Genomic DNA, 17,097 nt, shown 5'->3' on the forward strand with positions numbered 1-17,097 from the left:
GACTTTAATTTACCCCCGAATGTTAGCGAAAATACATATTTAATTCCGGAAGTACGCATAAAACATCATCCGAAATTGTGCTAAACGCATTCTCTGAAAATTATTTCGAGCAGTTAGTTCATGAGCCAACGCGAATAGTAAACGGTTATGAAAACACACTTACCTCTTAGCAACAATACTCCTGAGTTAATAACGAGCATCAAAACGGATACAGGGATTAGTGAACACAGGGTTGTCGTAGCGAGACTGAATACTGTAACCACAAATCCTCCAGAAATAAACAGGGTTGTCGTAGCGAGACTGAATACTGTAACCCCAAATCCTCCAGAAATAAACGAAAAATATACCTATTCAAAAAGGCAGATAAAAATTCACTTGACGCCTTCCTGAGAGACAATCTCTACTCCTTCCAAATTAGTAATTCACCAGCAATTGAGAGGTTTATATCAAATAAATTAACAAACGGTGGAGCTGATCCTCCTTGTTACACAAAACAGGTCTGAATACTGTTGCAGAAACAACGAAACAAACATGCCAAATTTAAAAAGACGCAACATCTCCAAGATTGACGATCTTTTACAGAAGCTCTAAATTTAGCACAGACTTCAGTGCGAGATGCTTATGATAGTTTCCACAACGAAACATCGAAACCTGGCACATAATACTAAGGGATTGTGGTCGTATGTGAAGTATGTTAGCGGCAAGACACTATCAATGCCTTCTCAGCGCGATAGCGATGGAGATACTATCGAAGACAGTGCTGCCACAGCAGATTTGCGAAACACAGCCTTCCGAAATACCTTCAGAAAAGAAGACGAAGTAAACATTCAAGAATTCGGATCATGAACAGCTGCCAACTTGAGTAACGTAGAAGTAAATATCCTCGGAGTAGTGAGGCAACTTAAATCAATAAGAGCACGTCTTCTGGTCCAGAGACCAGTATTTAAAATACTGTCATAAACTACTAATTAAGAGTTACAATGTTATGTTAAGAATTTAAGACAATGCTGCAAGTATTATTGTTACTGACTGTGTGTGTGTGTGTGTGTGTGTGTGTGTGTGTGTGTGTGTGTGTTAGGCAGCGTAACTAACGACGTGCACAATACCCGAAATTTTTCGTCCAGGATTTGAGTATGATAGCATTTGGTGACTTCCTACAAACTTTACACATAATTTCAAACCTTTTACAAAACTTTTTCTCTCTCACACCACCCTAATGCAAATTTCGCAAGATAGATCTTCATTGGGAGAAAGTTCTTTTTTAATTATTTTCTGCTTAATATCGAGGTGATACTTAAATTTTACTTCAGTCATAATTTGGTTAGGCAAGAGTTCTAAATTCTAAATCATCTTACGTTTTAATATCTATGTTCCTTTATTAACTTCAGTTTACGCCTGATCAATTTGAGGCGATTCACAAGGGCGGCGTTTAACAATTTCATGCGTGATGCAGCTCTCATTCTAAACAATCTGAGAAACCATTTAACAATTTCCGACCATATTATTCTTCACAACGAGTTGTTTGAGACAATAATTTGCCACTTCCGTTTGTCTGCATTAGGCATGATGTAAAGAACTATTATTTTCACGAAAACTGAACATTGCTTGCACGCTCGAAATAACATGTACTTTAAGGTTCTGCTGTGTCAGCTGTGAATTTTATTGACTTAATTTCCCCGTGGTTTAAATTAATAATCTGGAAGAAGAGAAAAACTGCAGTGAATAAAGTTGTCGAAGGCGATACGATGGTGCTCTGCAGTCCCCCCCTCCCCCCGAGTGTTATCGAGTGTTATTACGCCGAGTGAAAATTTGAAAATTGAGGACAGACGTACCTGGAAAACACAAGTAGTTCTGGCAACAACCATAGCGGTTAACAGTCACAATAACTTTCTGAGCGAAAGAGTTCCCAGTGTGCTTTATGGTCCAAGCTTTCTCAAGTTGCGCTGGAAAACTATCAGCACGGTCCGAGCAAATAATCCAGTTAACGATTCCCTCAATTTTAAGACAATTCTGCGACTTTCCTTTGTTACATAAAAATTGTAAACGCGTTTTCCATCGCTAAATAACTAAACTGTTCGCAGAAAAAAAGTGCGGAAAACCGCTCGTAACTTCGGCTGACAGACCTAAACACACGTATAGCTTACGGTTAGTCTTCGCTGTGAGGTTACTAGGGCTTCAGCCAATAACGGAACGTTTTCAATCATCTGATCAAATCTTGAAATTTTATGATTTTTAAGCTTTAATTACATGGAAATATTTTGTGAGAACATTGACCGAAAATGCTATTTGATTGTTGTCATCATTTACAATGTCCGCCCCTGGTAGCTGAGTGGTCAGCGCGACGGGGCCGTTAGATATGAGGACTAGTAACGTCAACAGCTTATGAAGAAGCGCTACCTTGGTACAAAAATAAACGTTTTGTGTGTTCACTTACTTTCTTCCAAAACACACAGCATTTCTCGTTTCAGCCACAAACGATGGCCCTTAAAAAATTACATTTTTTCGTTAAATAGTCTTTAGTTGGAATAACTCCACAGATAATGAACTTTCGCGTATTAACCTTGTGGTAAATCTCCTCTTCGTGTGCTATCATTTGCCAAAATGTCGTTTCGATATATCAAACCGTTTATGAAATATGAAGAATGTTGTGAATATTTTCATTCTTTATCGCTGGCGCGGCGCAATCGCAAATGAATGCTCTACATAAAAAGAAAGCAGGTGTTGACAGATGTGAAAATTACCGAACTATCAGTTTAATAAGTCACAGCTGCAAAATGCTAACGCGAATTATTTACAGACGAATGGAAAAACTGGTAGAAGCGGACCTCGGGGAAGATCAGTTTGAATTCCGTAGAAATGTTGGAACACGTGAGGCAATACTAACCTTACGACTTATATTAGAAGAAAGATTTAGAAAAGGCAAACCTACGTTTCTAGCATTTGTAGACTTAGAGAAAGCTTTTGACAACGTTAACTGGAATACTCTCTTTCAAATTCTGAAGGTGGCAGGGGTAAAATACACGGAGCGAAAGGCTATTTACAATTTGTACAGAAACCAGATGGCAGTTATAAGAGTCGAGGGACATGAAAGGGAAGCAGTGGTTGGGAAAGGAGTGAGACAGGGTTGTAGCCTCTCCCCGATGTTATTCAATCTGCATACTGAGCAAGCAGTAAAGGAAACAAAAGAAAAATTCGGAGTAGGTATTAAAATTCATGGAGAAGAAGTAAAAACTTTGACGTTCGCCGATGACATTGTAATTCTGTCAGAGACAGCAAAGGACTTGGAAGAGCAGTTGAACGGAATGGACAGTGTCTTGAAAGGAGGATATAAGATGAACATCAACAAAAGCAAAACGAGGATAATGGAATGTAGTCAAATTAAATCGGGTGATGCTGAGGGGATTAGATTAGGAAATTAGACACCTAAAGTAGTAAAGGAGTTTTGCTATTTAGGGAGTAAAATAACTGATGATGGTCGAAGTAGAGAGGATATAAAATGTAGACTGGCCATGGCAAGGAAATCCTTTCTGAAGAAGAGAAATTTGTTAACATCGAGTATAGATTTAAGTGTCAGGAAGTCGTTTCTGGAAGTATTTGTATGGAGTGTAGCCATGTATGGAAGTAAAACATGGACGATAACCAGTTTGGACAAGAAAAGAATAGAAGCTTTCGAAATGTGGTGCTACAGAAGAATGCTGAAGATAAGGTGGGTAGATCACGTAACTAATGAGGAGGTTTTGAATAGGATTGGGGAGAAGAGAAGTTCGTGGCACAACTCGACTAGAAGAAGGGATCAGTTGGTAGGACATGTTTTGAGGCATCAAGGGATCACAAATTTAGCATTGGAGGGCAGCGTGGAGGGTAAAAATCGTAGAGGGAGACCAAGAGATGTATACACCAAGCAGATTCAGAAGGATGTGGGTTGCAGTAGGTACTGGGAGATGAAGAAGCTTGCACAGGATAAAAGTAACATGGAGAGCTGCATCAGACCAGTCTCAGAACTGAAGACCACAACAACAACAACAACAGAGACCTCCACCAAAGTCTGAAGAAAAATTCGGTATGTTACCTGAGTTTCATATGCAGCAACTTATCATGTAAAACGCGCCAAACGCAAATTCTAAGCTACCCTCGCGGGGTAGCCGCGTGGTCTGGGGCGCCGTGTCACGGTTCGTGAGGCTTCCCCTGCCGGAGGTTCGAGTCCTCCCTCGGGCATGGGTGTGTGTGTTGTCCATAGTGTACGTTAGCTTAAGTTGGATTAAGTAGTTTGTAGGCTTAGGGACCGATGACCTCAGCAGTTTGGTCCCATAAGACCTTGCCACAAATTTCCAATTTTCTTAGCTACCCTATTTTTGATTGCAAATTTTTTCCAGTTTCGCAAATTTCTACATCTACATCTACATGGATACTCTGCAAATCACATTTAAGTGCCTGGTAGAGGGTTCATCGAACCACCTTCACAATACTCTATTATTCCAATCTCGTATAGCACGCGGAAAGAATGTACACCGATATCTTTCCGTACGAGCTCTGATTTTATCGTGGTGATCGTTTCTCCCTATGTAGGTCGGTGTCAACAAAATATTTTCGCAGTCGGAGGAGAAAGTTGGTGATTGGAATTTCGTGAGAAGATTCCGTCGCAATGAAAAACGCCTTTCTTTTAATGATGTCGAGCCCAAATCGTGTATCACTTATGTGACACTCTCCCATATTTGGCGATAATACAAAACGTGCGCCGGCCAGTCTGGAACCGCGCGACCGCTTCGAATCCTGCCTCGGGCATGGATGTGTGTGATGTCCTTAGGTTGGTTAGGTTTAAGTAGTTCTAAGTTCTAGGGGACTGATGACCTCAGATGTCCCATAGTGCTCAGAGCCATTTGAACCATTTGAACAAAACGTGCTGCCCTTCGAACTTTTTCGGTGTACTCCGTCAGTCCTGTCTGGTAAGGATTCCACACCGCGCAGCAGTATTCTAAAAGAGGACGGACAAGCGTAGTGTCCTGCCAATAAAACGCAGTCTTTGGTTAGCCTTCCCCATAACATTGTCTATGTATTCCTTGCAATTGAATTTGTTCGTAATTGTAATACCTTGTTATTTAATTGAATTTACGGCTTTTAGATTAGACGGAATTATCGTTTAACTGAAGTTTGAGTTCCTTTTAGCACGCATCTGGATGATCTCACACTTTTAGTTATTTTGGGTCAACTGCCACTTTTCGCACCATTGAGATATATTTCGCAGAAACTGTGATAATTGACGAAATCATGGGCTCGTCATCATGAAACTGATATGTAAAGCTATAAGTAACGCAAAAATGATTTTGTTTTTGCAGAATAGTTCCTGTAAATTGTCTCGATTCTGTCAGGTCAGCGCATCGCTGACCGGCCGAAAGCAGGCAAACAATGTCGGCCTCCACATCTGAACAGACTAAACTCGCCCAGCGCTTTGGACGAAAACTGGTTCAAAAATGTTCAGATGTGTGTGAATTCCTAAGGGAACAAACTACTTAGGTCATCGGTCTATAGACTTACTCTCTACTTAAATTAACATACACTAAGAACAACACAAACACCCATGCGGGGGGAGAACTAAAACATCCAGTGTGGTTGGGCCGGGAAACTGGTCACTGCTTTTCGGCCACCGTATTCAGCGCGGACTCTGCCCTAATTTGGAAATATTTTACTAAGTATGGTAGCAGTGAAGTACAGTGCTCCATTTGCTTTAAAATATTAAAAACTGTAGGAGGTAACAACAAACTTGCAACACTTTACAAGGAGAAAATAAGGACATTGTTCCTTGGAAGAGAATGTAAATTTGATTGATATGCCTACAATTTTATTGATGTTCTATATACTTGGGATAATAACTGAACCCGTAATTTTGTATGTGCTTCGGGATGAAAAGCTGGTATCATCCAAAAATGACGATTCATAGTAGTCATCAACTGTAGTCCGATTAAAATTACTTGCTATTTGATACTAAAGGCATTGTAGCTGGTTACCTCCAATCGGAGTGCTCAACATCACGCCGAATCATCCACCGTTGCCAAACTGCCACAACAATTGGTCAGTTGACTTCCAAATCCTTGTCTGGCCATATTTCACCACTCACATACAAACACCACGCGCAAGATTCTAATAAAATACGTTTCATACGCAGTGCTAAGCAAACACTACTGGATACTTTCGCACAAGACGCAGTTCCGCGTCAAATGTACAGTTATGATAACCACAGACATCGGATTACATTAAATAAGCTTCGCACGATGTTGCATGAAGCCGAATTTTTGAAGGCTGCAGTTCTTCATTGTGACTGGGTCACAATAGTTATACTACTTTGTTGCGTAGCACAGTCGTTAGCGTACAAATGTAACACGTAGAAGATCGTAAGTTCGAGCTTCGTCGAAAATAGTGAAATTTTTAATTTGTGAATCAAATTAAAATAGATTCTTATTTGTATTCAGTTAATTGGTTTAAATTATCTTCTATTTCTAATACTTTGTCATGTCATTTTCATTACCATATTGATTTTTAATTTGTTATTTTTCTTTCTATCATTCCTTTTTCGTTTGAAATTTCCTTTCGTCACCTGCTGTCTTTAACCAAGTGTCAACGAGTACCGTTCATCGATTGGTAACGCGACAGCTCGTGTAGCCAGTGTGGAGATAGTTTGTGATAACCAATGACATCGAGAAATTACAATTTGCTTTTAGTGTTGAAACCGAATTTTTTTCTGTCTTGAGTTTGCTCATAGAGGATAAGCTTTAATCGCCGTGAACAAAGCGATCATAATTTTAGTTATGCCGCAGATTGTTGACCTCCGTTTTCTCGGATACATTGCACATAACGAAATTGTGGTTAGCTTAGTATTTGAGTTTAAATTCGAGGCTAGAAAACACGTCGTCTGGTGTAGTTCAGTTGTCGACAGAGCATCTCGCATTTCCGTCATACCTCGCGGTGGCAGCTTCCAACAACGCTCCGCATTACACATCAACAGCATTTATGAAGTGATCCGCTGTGTGTCGCCTTCGTGAGATGGAAACGTCGTGTGGCTAGGGCTTCCCATCGGGTAGACCGCCTGGTGTAAGTCTTTCGAGTTGACGCCACTTTGGTGACTTACTTTGTCGATGAGGATGAAATGATGATGATGATAACACAAATTCTCCGACCCAGCCGGGAGTCGAACCCGTGCCGTTAGGTATGACATTCCGTCGGCCTGACCACTCAGCTACCAGGGGCGGACTTCATGAGATACTGCAGGTTGTCCGCGAGGAGATTGGGAGCCAGAAACAAAAGTTGTTGTAGGGATGGCGATTATCGCCAAAACAACCGGTTTACGGTTATATCAGTTTTTCCAACGGCAGTTTACACTGAGTCTTAAAACAGGTCTAAAACCCGGTTTCTGTAATAACCGAATTTAATTTTTTTATTCCTATTATTTCTTGAAAAAAAAAAAGCCAGATATATCGAACAAAGATTGAAATATGAAATTGAATAGGCAAATAAGACAAATTAATCTGTCCACTGTTCGCTGCTTTTCTCGGGGAGTGAAAAGTGTTTGAATACTACAGACCACATTCATTCTGATTTTTTTTAATCTCTGCTCAAAAATCATGTTGTAATTGAGGCTCATACCACCACCTGGACATTACGAATAATCGGTGCCGAAGGTGAAAAACTGAGTTTGGAGTACAGTTTTTCGTGCTAATTTGTTCATTTTCAAGGGCTACGAGCAGATAGAGGCATATTATGTAGACACAGGCAGCAGATAAGCTCCTTTCTACTCACATTGTAAACTGTGAATCAATTGTTAAAGTTTTAAATTTTCTGTTTGTATGATGTTGCAACTTTGTTGTGGTTTCTCCTGTCTTTAATCTTTTAAAGCAAATCCACCATTCAGGGTTGCGCCAAGTTCTGGAAATCAAAGAATGTCAGGGAATTTCAGACGCGTCAGGGAAATCATGGGCAACGGCCTTGCCGCAGTGAATTCACCGGTTCCCGTCAGATCACCGAAGTTAAGCGCTGTCGGGCGTGGCAAGCACTTGGATGGGTGATCATCCGGGCCCCCATGCGCTGTTGCCACTTTTCGGGGTGCACTCAGCCTCGTGATGCCAACTGAGGAGCTACTCGACCGAATAGTAGCGGCTCCGGTCAAAGAAAACCATCATAACGACCGGGAGAGCGGTGTGCTGGCCACACGTCCCTCCTGTCCGCATCCTCAGATGAGGATGACAGCGGTCCGATGATCCCGATGGGCCACTTACGGTCTGATGACGGAGGGCAGGGAAAACAGGGAAATTTGAAAAAAAAATGGGAAAATCTCGTTTTTGTCTCAGTAGATTTGTTTATGAGATATCGTGCGTCGTCGCTGGCTGGGCGCTGCTTCCCTATTTCCTCATTCTTACTGCTGAAGGTGGCAGGGGTAAAATACAGGGAGCGAAAGGCTATTTACAATTTGTACAGAAACCAGATGGCAGTTATAAGAGTCGAGGGACATGAAAGGGAAGCAGTGGTTGGGAAAGGAGTGAGACAGGGTTGTAGCCTCTCCCCGATGTTGTTCAATCTGTATATTGAGCAAGCAGTAAGGGAAACAAAAGAAAAATTCGGAGTAGGTATTAAAATTCATGGAGAAGAAGTAAAAACTTTGAGGTTCGCCGAAGACATTGTAATTCTGCCAGAGACAGCAAAGGACTTGGAAGAGCAGTTGAACGGAATGGACAGTGTCTTGAAAGGAGGATATGAGATGAACATCAACAAAAGCAAAACGAGGATAATGGAATGTAGTCAAACTAAATCGGGTGATGCTGAGGGGATTAGATTAGGAAATGAGACACTTAAAGTAGTAAAGGAGTTTTGCTATTTAGGGAGTAAAATAACTGATGATGGTCGAAGTAGAGAGGATATAAAATGTAGACTGGCAATGGCAAGGAAATCGTTTCTGAAGAAGAGAAATTTGTTAACATCGAGTATAGATTTAAGTGTCAGGAAGTCGTTTCTGAAAGTATTTGTATGGAGTGTAGCCATGTATGGAAGTGAAACATGGACGATAACTAGTTTGGACAAGAAGAGAATAGAAGCTTTCGAAATGTGGTGCTACAGAAGAATGCTGAAGATAAGGTGGGTAGATCACGTAACTAATGAGGAGGTATTGAATAGGATTGGGGAGAAGAGAAGTTTGTGGCACAACTTGACCTGAAGAAGGGATCGGTTGGTAGGACATGTTTTGAGGCATCAAGGGATCACAAATTTAGCATTGGAGGGCAGTGTGGAGGGTAAAAATCGTAGAGGGTGACCAAGAGATGAATACACTAGCAGATTGAGAAGGATGTAGGTTGCAGTAGGTACTGGGAGATGAAGAAGCTTGCACAGGATAGAATAGCATGGAGAGCTGCATCAAACCAGTCTCAGGACTGAAGACTACAACAACAACAACTGCATCTCCCCATCCTACCCCTCCCCTCAGCTTGCAGTCAATGCTGCCATCACTTTTTGCCGCTAGCCTAGCAGCTGCGGTAGAGGGCCGGGGGGGGGGGGGGGGATCTGATTTTCGGAGATTATTGACGCAACGACCAGAGACAGCGGTCAAGTGTGCATGAGCCGTGTCTGAGAGATTGTGTGATTGTACATGTGCTCTCGTTTTCTGACAAAGGCTATGGCCGAAAGTTTAGCTGTGAGACTGTGCTTGTCTTTTTTACGTGCCTGTCTGCGGCTCAGCGATCATGTTTATGGTGAATTGCTACATATCCTCATTAGTATCGATTCCAGAGTATTTGCGGAAGTTAGCTGTCGCATGGATTGATCACTGCGGTCTCATTTCAACAACATGGTGTCTGTGCCAGGTGAATTGTTGGCCACTCGAGTGGACTTCCACGATGGGCCAAAACCGCAGGCCATTCCTGCCGATCCGAAGCCCATCGTTTCCCATTAATGTGGACGACCTGCCCATCGGATCTAGTCTCACTGATCTACTTGTAGTCCGGATGTGTTTGTGTAGCATAATGCAACGAATTTTCGTGGTTTATCCATGGACCTGGGACTGCGGTGCTCCTCGGCAGGCCAGAGGTTCAAAAATGGTTCAGATGGCTCTGAGCACTATGGGACTTAACATCTGAGGTCATCAGTCCCCTAGAACTTAGAACTACTTAAACCTAACTAACTTAAGGACATCACACACATCCATGTCCGAGGCAGGATTCGAACCTGCGACCGTAGCGGTCGCGCGGTTCCAGACTGAAGCGCCTATAAACGCTCCGCCACAACGGCCGGCTTAGGCCAGAGGCCATGGACGATGGATTTCAGCAATTGCGACAAGTACATTGTACCGTGTGGCGTTTTATAGACATTTCATTTATTGTAGTACGTTTTGGCACCACGAAAGTAGTTTATATATTAGGAAGTATGGACGATAAGAAGAAGAAAATTGTAACAGTCACTGGCAGTTTGTACGCTACGTACTCATAGATTTCTTGAAAGAAAAATCACACAATACCTGTAAAATAATAGACATAACACAGTTGGTAGTAACTGACAATATCGAACATAGTAGAACCAACATTTTATTGGTGGTCACGTGTAGTGTTGGTTTACACAGATCTCCCCCGCCTTATACACTTCTTTAAAGACACCTACATTTTTCTGAGGTTATTTCTGAAATCAGTGAAGGCATTTTAAATGTCTTGCGACTCCATGGCATTGCTCTTCATTGATTGGTAGGGCACTTGATAAAATACTTGGCTAGGGCTGGTGCCATTTCTGTAATACAACTAATGAGACCAGATACGGCAAGTCTCATACAGTCCATGTACACACATAGCATCCAATAGGCCTTGCCACATCGTGTACATTATTGTGTCGGCAATGCTGTACCAACTTCTGTGCCATATGTTTGTTGCGCTTCCCTTGGTCTCCATCTACGATTTTTACCCTCCACGCATGCCCTCCAATACTAAATTGGTGATCCATTGATGCCTCAGAACGTGTCCTACCAACACACCACTTCTTCTAGTCAAGTTGTGCCACAAATTTCTCTTCTCCCCAATTCTGTTCAATACCTCCTAATTAGTTATGTAATCTACCCGTCTAACCTTCAGCATTCTTCTTAGCACCACATTTCAAAAGCTTCTATTCTCTTCCGCCCAAACTATTTATCGTCCTTGTTTCACTTCCATACATGGCTACACTCCATACAAATACTTTCAGAAACGACTTTCTGACTCTTAAATCTATACCTGATTTAAGAAATTCCTCTTCTTCAGAAACGCTTTCCTTGCCATTTCCAGTCTACATTTTATATCCTCTCTACTTCGACCATCATCAGCAAAACTCCTTTACTACTTTAAGTGTCTCATTTCCTAATCTAATTCTCGCAGCATCACCCGATTTAATTCGACTACATTCCCTTATCCTCGTTTTGCTTTTGTTGATGTTCATCTTATATCCTCCTTTCAAGACGTCGTCCATTCCGCTCAACTGCTCTTACAAGTCCTTTGCTGTCTCTGACAGAATTACGATGTCATCGGCGAACCTCGAAGTTATTATTTCTTCTCCATGGATTTTAATATCTAATCCGAATTTTTGTTTTGTTTCCTTTACTGCTTGCTCAATATACAGATTGAATAACATTCGGGATAGGCTACAACCCTGTTCAAATGGTTCAAGTGGCTCGGAGCACTATGGGGCTGAGGTCAGCAGTCCCCTAGAACTTAGAACTACTTAAACCTAACTGAGGACATCACATACATTCATGCCCAAGGCAGGATTCGAACCTGCGACCGTAGCGGTCGCGCGCTTCCAGACTGTAGCGCCTAGAACCGCTCGGCCACCTCGGCCGGCTACAACCCTGTCCCACTCCCTTCCCAACCTCTGCTTCCCTTTAATACCCCTCGAATATTATAACTGCCTTGTGGTTTCTGTACAAATTGTAAATAGCCTTTCGCTCCCTGTATTTTACCCCTGCCACCTTCAGAATTTGAAAGAGAGTATTCCAGTCAAAATTGTCAACAGCTTTCTCTAAGTCTCTAAATGCTAGAAACGTAGGTTTGCCTTTCTTTAATCTATCTTCTAAGATAAGTGGTAGAGTCAGTATTGCCTCACGTGCTCCAATATTTCTACGGAATCCAAACTGATCTTGCCCGAGGTCGGCTTCTACCAGTTTTTCCCTTCGTCGGTAAAGAATTCGCGTTAGTATTTTGCAGCCGGTACTTATTAAAGTGAGACTTCCGTAATTTTCACATCTCTCAACACCTGCTTTCTTTGGGATTGGAATTATTATATTCTTTTTGGAATTTTCACGTCTGTCAACACCTGCTTTCTTTGGGATTCGAATTATTATACTCTTCTTGAAGTCTGAGGGTATTTCGCCTGTCTCATATATCTTACTCACCAGATGGTAGAGTTTTGTCAGGGCTGGCTTTCCCAAGGCTGTCAGTAGTTCCAATGGAATGTTCCTTACTCCCGGGGCCTTGTTTGGACGTAGGTCTTTCATTGCTATAAATGAGACCAAAAACGGCTGTTTTTTTTTTTACTTTTTTGGTCTCTGTATACATGTTATACCGAGACCAAAAACGTACCGAAAACAGCGGTTATTCAGAACTAAAATACTGGTATCTGTTTTAATTCAAATGGCTCTGAGCACTATGCGACTTAACGTTTAGGTCATCAGTCGCCTAGAACTTAGAACTAATTAAACCTAACTAACGTAAGGACATCACACACATCCATGCCCGAGGCAGGATTCGAACCTGCTACCGTAGCGGTCACGCGGTTCCAGACTGAAGCGCCTTTAATCGCACGGCCACACCGGCCGGCTATCTGTTTTAATTGATTGGTTTTTCCCATCGCTGGGCTGTTGTTGCATGCTATGCGGAGTGCGGAGTTGCCTCGTGTTTCTCTTTTTCGTATGCTGCCGGTACACCCGAAGCTGGGAATGAAAAATTTACTGAAATGAAAGGAGAGTGGGAGTCATTAGCTAAGGATGCTGACTGGATGTTTTTCAGTCTATGCCCCATTATTTCAGGAATCCTTGTGACAGGTCTGAAAGAGATCTTAAAGGTAAATTGCTGTTACTTTTGAATGAGCATTTGGGCGAAGCCAAGGACACGTTGGAATTTTTATTATCGTCACGGGCTTCCTTCATTTTTCAAACACATTGTCTACTACGCACTGCTACGCCATTGATGGTGACTGATACTTTTTTAGTCCTTAAACATTTTTTCTCAGTACACCTCAAGCTAAATTATACATTACCTGGCGAAATTGAACTGTTGTACAAATACTCTCCTAGCTTTATTAATTAGTGTATATGTACCACATTGTATAATTGGTCTTACTAAAAATAAACTTTTCATAGAGGTATTTTAACATCACTCAAACACCAGCACGAACTTATCTTACTGTAATCAGTTTCTCAACAGACTAAATAGCAAGTCCAAAATATGGGTTCTGGTTTCTCAGAGTTGCTCCAAAAAGTGGAATCTCTCTGGACGCATTCCATGGAATTAAAGAAATTTATGTTCGTGTTGGGAGAGCTCACGAGAAAACACAGTTGAAAATGTTTCATATTGATAGCATTGTACTGGTGCATCCAGTACTCTCTTTACCTTTTCAGTTTTTTTAGCTTTAAATATTCGTAAGCCGCAATAACATTCTCTTCAGAATAGTTCATGATTGCAACTGAGCTAGAACCGTGATTCGTGTTGCCTTGTTTGCCGTGGCGCAGATCGCTTCTCGTATCGTGTCGCACCGATAAGGTCCTGCCGCGCGATTTATGTTACAATGAATCGTATCGCCTCACTGTTAAGGATGAGAAAAACCGGTGCCGGTATTCTAGTTCTGAATAACCGGTAGTTTTCGGTATTTGTTTGGTCACAGTTATAGCAGTTGGGCCTTTTTTACTGATAACCGAATAAAAAACGCAAATATCAGCTAGCCGTAGCAGCAATGCCTAAATATTTCGTTTTTAAATAAATCCTTCTTAAAAAAGGACATTTTTAGTCGTATAATTTGCAATGTTTTGAAATATTGCGTTATAATAGAAAATGCCAAAAGAGATCAGTGGTATTTTAACCCTGCAGTAGGTGCGTGCTGCATCGTTCCGTGATTAGGCGCTTCGGGGACTCCTGCCCCCCCCCCCCCCCCATTTCTGTTTATTGAAATGATCATCAAATGTTCTTTAGTTGCTTTTTCTATATTTGTATATGTATAGGGATGGAAGTAAAACACAAATTTCCAAAAAAATATTTTAGTAATTTATTTCAGAGACAGTTTACTCATACGGCGTGCAAATGAGGGAAACACATCTACCTCTTACATTTATGACACCATTACTAGTGTCTTGTGTTTCTGCCGTCCACACTCGTAACAGCGTCCTTTGGAACCTTCTCTGGGATTGTCTTGTGGTATAACAGTTGAATTTATGTCCAGTAGAGCAAGTGCTGCCGCCGTAATTCAATGGGAATTTGAGAGACTGCAGATCTGTACTGAATTTGAGGTTTCATCATTCCCCAGGCCAACCTCTGCAGAAACTCCGTTCTTTTCAATTATTTAGGTGTTCTATAATTTGCTCGGTATATGCACAGTGCATTCATGGCAAAAACACTAGTAAATTATAGAAAACAACCATAGGCCACTTACGAATTTTCGACACACATCATTTTTTTAATTATTTGATCAAGTAAATCAACTCCATCCAATCTTTGTCATATTGTAAAAATTTATAATGTCTGGTTTCAGTGAATCTCTTGTATCTTTGTCAATGGTATCATGACGCAATGTAGATATGAAGAGAACAGCTTGATTAACTTTAGAACAGTATGAAACTAGCGTACAATTCTCTTGGAAGCCAAACAAAGAAGAAAATTGAAGTCTTTGCTTATTAGGTAAAAACTTTTTGAGAATTTCCATCTTGTTTTTCCGGACCGTTCCAACGTGTGTCAGTCCCTTGTCTTCTAGTAGCCTCTTTGCCAGTAGCATACTACTGAAGTCACCAGTAATGTCATGGTGAGACCCGCTGACAGGTTCCACTAATCTCAATATTACATCTGTAGGAGAATTATTGTGCTTGAAAGGACCCTCTGGCTAAGTGCCAGCATAAGTTACTAAGTTGAACATATAGGCATTTCTAACATCTACCAAAGCAGAAGTCATAATGCCGTATTTGGCGGACTTCTCAGGAAGATACTGTCTGAATTGGCATTTTCCTCAAAAAGAAAGTAACTATTCGTCGACAGTCAAATATTCACTTGGGACAAAGTGTTTTGAAAAATTACGAATAGCAGTCTCAAAAATATCTCTAATTGGAGCTAATTTACTATCAATTTCTTTTCGAAGGCTTCCTTACGTCATCAAAATGTAAACGTCTCACAAGAAATTAAAATCTTTTTTCACTCACACAGAATTCTAAGCCGTTTCCTCAAGAGTTACCCCAGAGAATGCTAGTGTTTTTTCTACAACTTCTTAGGGTTCCTGTAAGGTAGAGTAAGCCGAAAAGTGCTGTTATTTCAGTCTCATCAGTGAGTCTAACCTGCACATGTCTCTGAAATTAAATTTTCAAATTTCTTACATAAATATTTGTGCATTTAACTATAATTTTATAAACACTACTGTCGAAGAAAAGATAACTTATCTTGAGAAAGTATTGCTGATGCTTGCATCTTGAGGCCAGGCAGATGAGTTATAATGTTCTGACTTTGTTCTCTCGTTTCCTTTAGGAAAAGACAGAGACCATTTTGTTTTACTGCCCTCCCCAAGATAATAGGAAATACTAGACTCACTGTTCTTATTATCATATTCACTGCAGTGTGTTCAATTCCAATATCACGATCGCTACCCATTAGTTGATCATCTTCATCTTAATCACATTCTTCAGAATCAAACACGTCATTTTCATCACTCTCTGCATCTTCTTCGAGCCACCTCACCCACATTTCAGATTCGGAAGAGACACCCACACTTCTTTTCGTTGGATTTGACATCACTAAAATAAAAATAAAAAAAATGTTTATGAGTGTCAGTTTCTGTAAAGTATAGTACATGTTGAAGACAGCATAAGTAATCACTTTAGTTAACATAGGTATTTTTTCAGAATAATAAAAATGTTAAATATTGTACTTACAACGAATTTAGTATGAAAAATGTTTAAAAAAAGAAAATACCTACCTTAAGAAACTGGCGCGTGGTGGACAGTTATACCCCAACTCACTTGAACGTCCTGCTGCTCTCTGTTTAGCTGTCCAACTGACGTTCGCTGTAAATGGATCTTCAGTAATGCACCCATTGGAAAGGCACTGAGCGTGGGAGCGCTGCGCCTTTAAGCATAACGGAAATAATCACAATGCAAAAGCTCTGGGTGACAGGTGTACCCTACGCGCCCACTCCATGGTTAATAACAATGCTGACAAAAACGAGCGACAGTTACCTATCATGGAGGATTAATACAGCATTGCTAAGACAATAATGCTCCTGTTGCCGTTCGTCTTGGCGTTAAGGTGCGCGTGCACGTCCAGTGTGCTAGACTTGAACCCACCTGTTGTGTATCGTAGTTTCTCACTCTCGTTCCTGGATATCCGTTGTGCTGTAGAATGGTGTCAACCATAGTTCGGAAATATTTTTACGAAGCAGTGAAGTACAATTCTGCATTTATTTAATAGATGAAATATTTGTCTGTCATTTCTAGGAAATAAAAATGAGGAAGAAATTGAGGTAAGAGTAATAAATTAAAAACTTCACAACAATTCATTCGTAGTACACAATCAAAGTAGCCTGTGTCTACCTAATACGCCCTTGTCTGCTTGTAGACATTGAAAGCGGACATAGTAACACGAAAAACAGAGTTCTTTAACCTCAGTTTCCACCATTTGTCACTGATTATTCATAATGTCCAGATAGTGGTTTGATCCGCGATGAAATGATTTTAGAGCAGGGTGTAAAGAATTAAAATCAGTGCAGAGCACTGGTGATTGTTTTGTAATATACAACCATATCATCACTTTCTGAGAAATGCAGAGAACGGTGGATGGTAAAGTTTTCTTTTATTTGCTTATTCTGTTTAATATATTGTTCCTACGTACCTTGAAAAAGGAATTCAAATGTTTTCAGTCT

At 40.9% G+C, this 17,097-nt stretch overlaps 1 long non-coding RNA gene and 1 pseudogene across 1 annotated transcript in view; both read left to right on the top strand.

Moving 5' to 3' along the window:
• LOC124718962 overlaps positions 1-17,097 on the top strand; it is a 366,593-nt gene that overhangs the window by 334,398 nt on the left and 15,098 nt on the right. The gene's annotated exons all lie outside the window — the stretch shown is intronic.
• On the top strand, positions 7,965-8,082 carry LOC124719172 (annotated as a pseudogene).

Source organism: Schistocerca piceifrons, chromosome 10 (assembly GCF_021461385.2).
Source record: "Schistocerca piceifrons isolate TAMUIC-IGC-003096 chromosome 10, iqSchPice1.1, whole genome shotgun sequence".
Taxonomy (NCBI): Eukaryota; Metazoa; Arthropoda; class Insecta; order Orthoptera; family Acrididae; genus Schistocerca; species Schistocerca piceifrons.